We start from the raw sequence: 9184 nt of genomic DNA, 5'->3' as shown, positions 1-9184 counted from the left end.
GCCAGATGCTGGAAGGGCACCCAAACTGAGGGCACATGAACAACACTGAGTGGCCTCTGGTGGGAAGCTGGGCTGGCCTCCCACAGGTGTCTGGGCCTCTCTGGGTAAAGCGATTCCATGTGATTATTCAAGAGCTGTGTCTACACTTGCAGAATCAACACATGGGCTGCCACCTCAATGACCCAAAAAGAAAAGGCAAGAGTGGCAGGGCTGCTGCAGGCTCTCATTTACTCATCCGATCACAGGACCCAGTGGGAACCCACTGCATGGCGGCAAGGGTTTGCTGAGCTCCCCATGGGCTGGGCACACTGCCAGGTGGGCACCACCAGCATCCAGGGCCACAAGTTGGAGAGACGGGCGCCATGGAGGCCTGAGCCACGAGATGGAGATAGGCACCGCAGAGGCCTGGGCCATGAGATGGAGAGATGGGCACCGCGGAGGCCTGAGGACGTGATGACGTGCACAAGAGGGTCCAGCATCTGGCAGATGGCAGATCCGCCGTAGGCTCAGGGCACAGGAAAGGGTCCTGAAGGCATGAATGGGCAATGAGATCCTTCCCCACGAGCCCAGTCTGCCTCAGGAACTGGGTCAGTTTCTCCCCAGCCATGCCCTGCACACGGCTTCCATCTAACACAGATGCCCCCGCCGGCCACCTCACTAAGCCTCTTGGTCTCCATCCTTTCCTTGGATTCTTGCCTCTCTCACCTGTAGCCCAGATTTCAGTTCAGATCGGCAAGTTGTCGACGAGGATTTGCCCGCACTCATTCATTCAATGGCCACACCCCACATTGGCCGCACTGTGGATGGAAGTGCTGGAGCAGCAGGAGCTGGGCAGGGCTACAGCTGGGGGGCTCTGCAGCCGTTGGCCCGGTGGCCTCAAAGGGCCCTCCCCATGGAGCATAGAGCCGGGCTAGGCTTGCACGACATATGAACAGGGACACAGGCCAGTCCACCCTGGACCAAGAAGGCTGCAGCAGCCATTCCAGTGGGGTCTGGCATCACCAGGACCTGAGGCCCCCTCTCTCTCTCCAGCTGTCCCTCCTACCCCTCTCCTTCTCTTCCCCCTCCCCCTGTTACAACACCAATCTCTCACCCACCCACACTGAAGGAGCAGCCTCAGTCCCACGTCCAGGAGAACATTGGTCCCACCCTGTCTCCTTGTCCTTAGCTCACCGGAGGGTACCAAACAGAAAGAGAATCCAACCCAGAACTCCCTTTTTATCTGCCTTCCTTGCCCACCTGCAAACCGGAGTCAGCGCCATTCAAGGAGGATGGAGAAGGCTATGTCCCGAGAGCCTGCAGGTCCTTCTCACCCTCAGCGCCCATGTGCGCCCCACCTCAGCCTGCAGGGAAGTATTCTTAGAAGTTCCTTCTTCACGAAGTTGAGTAACTTGCTCAAGGTCACATAGCCACCAGCAGAATAGAGGAAGGGAGAACCTACGAACAAGCCAAGTCACGCTTGCAGCACTGTCCCGTGCAGTCTCTGCATCAAACCAGGTGGTCAGTGGTGCTGGGAGCCACCCAGGGCACTTCTCCAGGCTGGGAAGAGGCTCCAGGCTTGGAAGCCTCCTGGGAGCCCTCCCTGACCCACCCTCACCCTTGACCACCACTGAGGGGAATTTCTTCATTTTCTATGCCTGAAGGTGCAAGAGGGAAGTCAAAAGCGCTTCCAGTCAGCCTAATGGGTATGGGGTTTTCTCTGGGGGTGATGAAAGTGTTTTGGAGCTTGACAGAGATGGTGGTTGCACAACACCAAGGATGTACCAAATGCTGTTGAAATTGGCACTGCAAAAAGGTTCACTTTGTGTTATGTGAATTCCACCGTAAAAATGCTTTAACGTGGCTTCAAGGCAAATCCTAGCAGACCTTACAGAGCATTTCAAGACACTATCAGCAAATGCCCACAGAGCTGGGCCCCCTGTGCCTCCCCCATTCCAGGTCCATAAGCAGAATGAACCCTAAACCACCTCCTGAGCCACGGCCTGAAAGTAGCTCCCACCGACAGTGGAGGCAATGGAGTCCGGGGGTCCCTGAGGCTAGGCCTCATGCCCACCACGTCCAGCAGAGTGACCGAAGCAGACTCAGTCCACACCTCCCCAGGATGAAGAGAAGACAGCAGGGACCTTGCCAAGTTTCCCTTTGGGTGCAAAAAGGTCTGTCACTTGTAAGCAGAGCATGAAGCACGGCACTGTGGTCACTAGTAAAAGCTGGTATGCGACACGAGGGTGGGAACTGGGAGCAAAGATGCCAGCACCTCCTGCATCTGCCTCAACGTCAGCCACCTCCTCCTCCCCTCTGTTGCCCTGACTGCCCGTCTCAGGACGTCCCCTGTCCTCAGGCATCGCCTGGAACCAGAGCCCCAGCAGAGTTCCTCAGAGGCGTGGCAGGTCCCTGGCGGGTCTTGTTTATGAGCTCAGTCGGTCCTCAAAGCCAAAGCTCTGGCCCTGGGAGAGGAGCAGGAGGCTTCAAGCTTCTACACAATGGAAAAGCAAAGATGAAGTAAGAAAATTCCTCTAGGTCCAGGAGTCTGTGCTGAAGAAATGACTCATTACAAACAGCAGAACCTTCAAGTTAGACAGATGGGGAGAAACTCTCTGAAATGTGCTTTTCTGCCTAATTTAGAATAATTGCAATCCACTACATTAGGGCATCAGGTTTTCGGCATCTCATGAAATGCTGAGGGTGAGAAGGGAGCACTTTCTGACAAATTAAGATCAAGCTGAAAAGGCCAATGTGCTGGCTGCTGTTCAGCCTTGGTCCTTCTCCCGCAGCTCCACGTGGCTGTAGCCAGCAACTCATCACAGGCAGCCCACAGTCTGAAACCCACTGTGGGCCAATCGAAGACTGAAACCCTGGAAGGAGAGGAGAGAAGCAGGAGGTCACTAGCCCACAGGACCTTAGGAACCGGCACAGCACCCTGGGTCTTCCTCTCATCCGACCCTCTGCCACCCACCCAAGCTGGGAAGAGGCTCCAGGCTCGGAACACCCCACCTCAAACACCTGGAGAGATGCTGGCCTCGGCAGGCTCAGGCCTTGCGTGAAATGAGGGTCCAAGCCACTCTTCTTCATCCGGATCTTGGCTCTAAACCTGCAGCACACACCAAGCTGGCTCCTGCTATCCCAGAGTCTTTTTTGGCCACAGATGCAGAGAAGGAGCATTTCGCAGCTGGAGCAAAACTCACATGCTCCCAACCCCAGCATCCTTGGGCCACCGATGGGAAAGCTGAGACCCCCTCACCTTCGCCCAAGGAAGGAAACTCAGTCAGGGTCACCAGAATAATGAAAAGCCAGGCTTTCTCCCAGACGCTTTGCAGTTGAATCTGCCCTGAGAGCAGTGCAGGTGGGGCCAGGTGGCTCTGGGCCAAACCACCACTTGTCCCCATTGGATTTTTGCTGACTCCCTCCCAATTCCAAAGAATTACATCAGAGCTGTGGAAACCAAGACCAACGGAGCACCACACCAGTCGCCATTCTTCTAAGCTCCAAGTCCTCTACGCAACTAGAGACTCAAGATCCCTCCACCTAAACCCAAGAACTGGGAAGCCTTAGCCATGGCCGGGGGAAGTCAGAGGTCTGGAGCCACTGCCCTGCAGGCCAGCTCAGCAGCTCACCCAGCTGGAGATGTAAGGGGACAAGGAGACAGCCCCACGTCGGCCTTCTCCACCTGTGTCATTCCCACGGAATCAGGGCTGTTTATGTCCTCATGCGTTCCCATGCAAACAGGCCAGAGCAGGTGGCCCCTGGGCCATTGCACCCACACCACTGCTGTGCAGTGAGCAGGGCCTGCCTCTGCTTTCTTGACTTTCCCTAAAGCTCTCCTGTGGTCCAGTCACTGGGGTTCAACCCTCAGAGCCCCCGTGACATCTCCCTCCATGTGGTTCAGGTTTCCCTTCCTGACAGGCACAAACATCTTCCAGCCTGAACATGAGCAAGACATGGGTCCCACTTGGTGTTCGTTTTCCTTGAACCTGGCTCCACCTCCCTTTGCAGCCTGGCCCAGATTGTCCTCGGAACCCAGTGCAGGGCCTCAGGCGTGGCAAACACACGTGGAACTGAACATCACCATCAATGCATTGATCATTACCATTTAGTGAAATAATGAAGGCTGCCCTTTAGATTTTCATTTGTGTGGACCAATCATCAGTAGCCAAGTGACCCACTGCCCTGTCTCTGTGGACCACAGCTCAGGGGAGCCCCAGGCAGAGCCAGTTCCCAAAAGTCCTCCAATTGTTTACATTTTCGTCACCTGTGGAACTACGATCTGGGGAAGCTAGAGGTGGCCACGTCAGAGGAGCTGGGCCTGCCCCTGGGCTGTGGCATCTTCCTGCTCAGAGCTCCTGGCTCCTCCCAGGGCCTCACTTTCCTCCTCCATGTCACAGAGCACAGGTGTGTGCTCACCACCCTCACAGGGTCTCACAGAGGGCACCAGTGCCACAGCCCCAACACTGGATGGTGGTGCAGCCAACTGCTGGCTGCAGAAGACTCAGAATTCGCTGCCTGGTTGGACTCTCACTGCAGATTTGGGATGTAGGAGGGCAGGTGGTGGTATCCCCTGAAACAGTGCTGGGAGGAGGCAGCTGAGGACAGGGGAAGGCTCCAGGTTAGTGGCATGGACACCGTGGGCACGTCATAAAGAGCAATGGGAATATGACAGACCATGTCAAGATCTTTCATGTAGAGGCCGGTCCAGGGGGCACTCAAGACCTTAAGCGTACAGCACCTCTGTAGGAATTCTGCTGGGATGCCACAGGAGGGGTCGGCCGCTTCCAAGACCTCACTCCCAGCAAGACTCGAGTCTCTTACTGCGGTTCCCACCTCAAACGCCCCACAGGAGCTACACGACAACAGTGAAGGCTCGGGCCTCGCCACTTCTCCCCGCAGCCACTGTGCCCGCTCGGTCACTGGACCACCCTCTCAGGGGCACTGACGTGCAGAAAGTAATTGTGTGGAAACGGAGGATGTGGGGAGGCTGTCTACAAACTGTCAAGGCAGAGCAGGTGTGTGTTCAGGGCAGTTTGGATTGATATTGGCTCTTATGGGGTATTCCTGACCACCTGTGCTTTGTCCTTTGCCCAGACTTGAAGTCAGCAGACCTGACCTGATGGGTGTCCTCACAAAGTAGGGTGTTCAGAGGGAGACCCGCCACCCTCCACTGGGTGATTTCACCACTGCCTGGGAGAGGCCATGCAGACGGAGAAAGAGCCCTGACTTTGGCCATCAGGACCCAGGGGCAGGGCCAGACACACTGTGCTCCTTTGACATTCACAAAGGGGAGCCCACGATAGGCGTCCCCACGGATAGGAGTTCACCTCTCTGTACTCTGGCCCTGTGGACTCTCCTCCTTCTGGCCACAGCTCAGAGGCCCACACTGAGGTTGGTCCCATCACACACAGGGACACCTGCCACGGCCAAGCCCCTGCTTCCTGCCCCAGGCAGGGGCTTCTTGGAGTGAGTCCTCAGCATGAAACAGATCTGCCCAGGCAGAAGCCCTACTCAGAGTCAGAAACAAACACCCTAATGATGGTTTGCTAAGCCAGAGAGACAGGGGTCCTCCACCTCAGGGAAGAGCCAGTCTTAGAGAGGGTACACCTGGTCTACCTTCAGTAGTGCCATCCCAGGTACCAAAGTGAGGCTATTTTGATTAGGTGGCTTTCAGAAGAGCAGGGCTGTCATTGATCTTGGGCTGGCTTTCAGAGGGGCAGGGCTGTCACTGATTGGCCTGGCGCTTTTATAAATGGGTTTTATAAAGGTGGGTCTGTCACTGATTGGCTGGCTTTTAGAAGGTCAGGGCTGTCACTAATTGGCAGCTTTTAGAAGTATGGGACTGTAACTGATTGGCTGGCTTTTTGAAGGCCAGGGCTGACACTGGCTGACTTTCAGAAGGGCAGGGCTGTCACAGATTGGCTGGCTTTCAGAGGGGCAGGGCTGTCACTGATTGGCTTTCAGAATAGTGGGGAGTCATTGATTGGTTGGCTTTCAGACGGGTGGAGCTGTCCTTGATTGGCTGGCTTTCAGGAGAGTGGGGCTGTCACTGATTGGCTGGATTTTGAAAGCCTGTGTATTGGCAGAAAGCTGTCAATCAACTGGAGTGGATTTAAATGATTCTGGTTAATATTTTACTGTGGTCAAAGAACCATGAACCTTAGGAGGACAGGCACTTACTCCTCACACAGATTTTCAGCAAGAACATTATGAGCTGGCTGCCTAGCCCACTGGTACATCTGCGAACGATCTTAACCCGTAATTGTAATGATTTCCACTGTTCTAGCTCCTCCCTGGATCAGGCACTGAGCATGATCATGTTTTTTCTTTATGGTTGTTACAGGAGTCCAACGTGCCTCACATACATAGTCTCTGAGGAGAGAACAACCTCGGTTCAGCTCCTGCCTCCTCCACTTAATCTACGGGAACTTCTGTTTACCATCTTTTGGGTAGTGGTAATACTAATTCTCTCTGCGAGGACCGTTGCAACAATTCAATAAGACCACGGATGTGTGAGGGCTTCTTCAAGGAAGCCAGAGGGAGGGTCACTGTGGCCACCAAGGCTCCTGTCTGTGGGTGGACACCAGCACAGAGGAAGCAGAAGTGTTCCTACCGTTGTCAGATACAAGGCTGCAGTTAGGGGGTCCTGCCTAGTCCATTGGCTTGCTCTGAGCAGCTGTTCTTACTGAAGCACGTGCCCAGGAGAGGATTTTATTTCTCTCTCTCTCTCTCTCTCTCTCTCTCTCTCTCTCTCTGTTGTTGAGCAGTTCAGAAGTCACTGAGAGTTCAAGTCCTGAAGGCTATGTACAAGAACGACTCTCCTGCAAAGATGGTCCCTGCTTCCCACAGCCCCACAGCTGAAGTCAGTGTTTGTGTTGGAGAATAATTAAAGTTGATCACGTTTTGTCCCTAACACGGAGTGACATCTTTTGAATCTCTGCATATTGCTGTTTTCACTAAGCCACATGTAACACTTCAGAGTGCCAAATGCTTTTTAAAAAATAGCCCTGGCTCTGAAAGAGTGCTGCAGAATAACTCCGATGGAATATGGCTTCTACGAAAACACAAAATGTTAATCACCCCCCAAGAAAAAAAAGAATTCAAAGAATTGTTTGAAAAGAGATGTTTTGCAAAGAGATGTTTGTTCTGGGCACGTATTTCAAGGACAAAAGTGCTTGAAGAGGAGTTGCTCACATTAGTTCTGGTTCCTTAAGATCTCCAGGCCAGCTCCCCCAGCGGAGTGAAATGGAGACCAGTCTTGCTTTCTGCAAAGTGGAGGCACCACCTGACTCATGTGTGCTGTCTAGGTGTGGTCAGGACTCATGAAACAAGAGTTAGCATTGGACACCTCGGAAGTAGAAGCCGTGCCCCAAGCAGACCCTTTCTCACTCTCTGCAGCCCTGCACAGGCCTCTTTTCCCACTGACCACCAGCCTCTGTGAACTTCTGCTCCTTGTCCTGCCTCTCCAGCCCAGCCCTGGATTTTAGTGGCTACTGCATACAAATCAGTTTCCAGCCTTAGCCAGTGCTCCTTGCTGCCCAGCCAAGAATCTACATACTCACCCTCTGCTCCTTTCTGACTGCTTCTCCTTCCCCTCTGAGACAATTTCACTATCCCCCATACTGACTGGAGCTGACCCTGGAACTCGACTGAAATAATAGAACCAGCGGGCGCTTCCCACTCAACGTGCTTCCCTGAGCCTGCCCGTCTCTAGGACAAAGCCACCTCTGCGCTCCTCATGCCCATCTTCTCCTGCCTTCCCAGGAAATTCACCCCATCAAGCACCCTTTCCCTCCTGAAATGTCCAGGTTCTCTTCTTTTTTGGCTGTTTCCCCTCGTCCTATATATACAATCCATTCTCTCCCATCTTAAAAACAACTATAGAAACAGTAAAGAGATCAGTAGTTGCCACGGGTTCAGGGCAAGACTGGAAGGATGAGTAGATGGAGCCCAGGGCATTAGGGTGGAGGAACACTTCCATATGATGTTATCATGGTGGGCACATGACACTGTACATTTGCATACATTTGCCAAAAGCCATCGATCTGTACCACATAAAGCACGAGCCCTAAAGTAGACTATGGACTTTAGTTAATGAGAAGGTGTCTGCATGGCCTCATCAACTATAATGAAGACACCACAAATGCAAGAGAATAATAAGGAAAATTGTATAAGGGGCAGTGGTTGGGGGGTGGACTGATACAAGGACTCTCTGTACTTCCTGCACAATGCTTCTATAAACAGAGAAATGTTCTAAAATATCATCTATTAAAACAGCAAAACCGAACAAGACCTTCCCCTTGGCAGCTATCATGTAAATGGCATGGTAAGCATAGGTGGTTAGCTCCCCTTCCCAAAGTCCAAAGGAAATACCTTTTAAGCTGGGAAAGCCTGTACCACACGGAAAACTGACATCACTCGATTCATGCAACGTCTGCTAGAAAGGTTCAGGTATGTCTGTACTGAAGGAGAGGAAGGAGGTGGAATTGTTAACCAATGCTTCACGGAAAGAGTAACTTGGTTCCAAATGAGAGAGATGAGAAGTCCTGGTGTCGCTTGCAGAGGCAGGAGGACAGGCAATGAACAGAAAGGCAGCCGGCCAGGCATCCGCAGGACAAACACTGCAATGGGTCCAGGCGAGGCAGGAGGACAGGCAATGAACAGAAAGGCAGCCATCAGGGCGTCCCCAGGACAAACACTGCAATGGTCTAGATTTCCTCAGGATGAGAAAGTCAAGGGGGAATGGAGGGTTTTTTAAGAGAAGCTACAAGGGCAGAAATAATCAACAAAAAGAAACCAACAAATGTGAAGAAGGACTAGGTGAAGGTGAACACAGGATTGCTGAATTTCCATAACATAAAGCCTCCAAGAGCCAAGGGTGCCCACGCTGCTGAGAACGGAAAGGAAAAGGCTGTGGTGGAAGCACTCTCCACAGCCGTGTTCCACGCCACAGGAGGGCATTCCCAGACAGGCACGATTTTAAGTATACAAACCGGAAAGCGTTCCCCGGAAGACTTTTTAGAAGCATAAGCAATTCTACCCAAAGGGCAGTCAACATTTAAAAGCTGAGAATAGAGAAGTCATTCGAAAAAAGGACCAACAGAAAGTACCGAAACCATCTACCTGTGGATTTCCATCTATAAACTGGCTATAAACAGCTACGCAGCGTGCACACGCTAACAATAATTCTTTATTAAGGGGA

At 52.8% G+C, this 9184-nt stretch overlaps 1 long non-coding RNA gene across 1 annotated transcript; it reads right to left on the bottom strand.

The window, feature by feature from the left end:
- Positions 1–211: 211 nt before the first annotated feature.
- LOC108531995 (uncharacterized) lies at positions 212–1336 on the bottom strand. The gene is made up of 2 exons (XR_001886330.1): positions 1240–1336; positions 212–526 (listed from the first exon to the last, which is right to left on the bottom strand). It is a non-coding gene; the product is annotated as an uncharacterized LOC108531995 (long non-coding RNA).
- Between the last annotated feature and the right edge of the window lie 7848 nt (positions 1337–9184).

The sequence above is a fragment of the Rhinopithecus bieti genome, unplaced genomic scaffold, assembly GCF_001698545.2.
Source record: "Rhinopithecus bieti isolate Rb0 unplaced genomic scaffold, ASM169854v2 scaffold_7884, whole genome shotgun sequence".
In the NCBI taxonomy this organism is placed as follows: Eukaryota; Metazoa; Chordata; class Mammalia; order Primates; family Cercopithecidae; genus Rhinopithecus; species Rhinopithecus bieti.
Note: the sequence above shows the minus strand (reverse complement) of the source record. Positions and strands in the feature narration are given on the sequence as shown.